This window comes from Bison bison, unplaced genomic scaffold, assembly GCF_000754665.1.
Source record: "Bison bison bison isolate TAMUID 2011002044 unplaced genomic scaffold, Bison_UMD1.0 scf7180017864519, whole genome shotgun sequence".
Taxonomy (NCBI): domain Eukaryota; kingdom Metazoa; phylum Chordata; class Mammalia; order Artiodactyla; family Bovidae; genus Bison; species Bison bison.
In genome coordinates, this window is record NW_011495072.1 from 10,254,212 (window position 1) to 10,254,437 (window position 226).

Below are 226 nucleotides of genomic sequence, written 5' to 3' on the forward strand. Positions count from 1 at the left end.
TTTTTTAATAAACAAGACTGATGACAATTCTAATTAGCCTCAAATAAAGGAGTGGCCAGGGTACTCCTACTGTTTGAAGGGTAAGGTGGACATTGTGTGCATTAAGGGGGCTTCTCAGATAGGGGACATTTAAGTTGACCTTGAGGGATGAGGAACAGCTCACGGGTCAGAGAAAGAAGAAGGGGACAAGGCGCAGAGCGAATGGCAGGAGCAAAGGCCCAGAGGA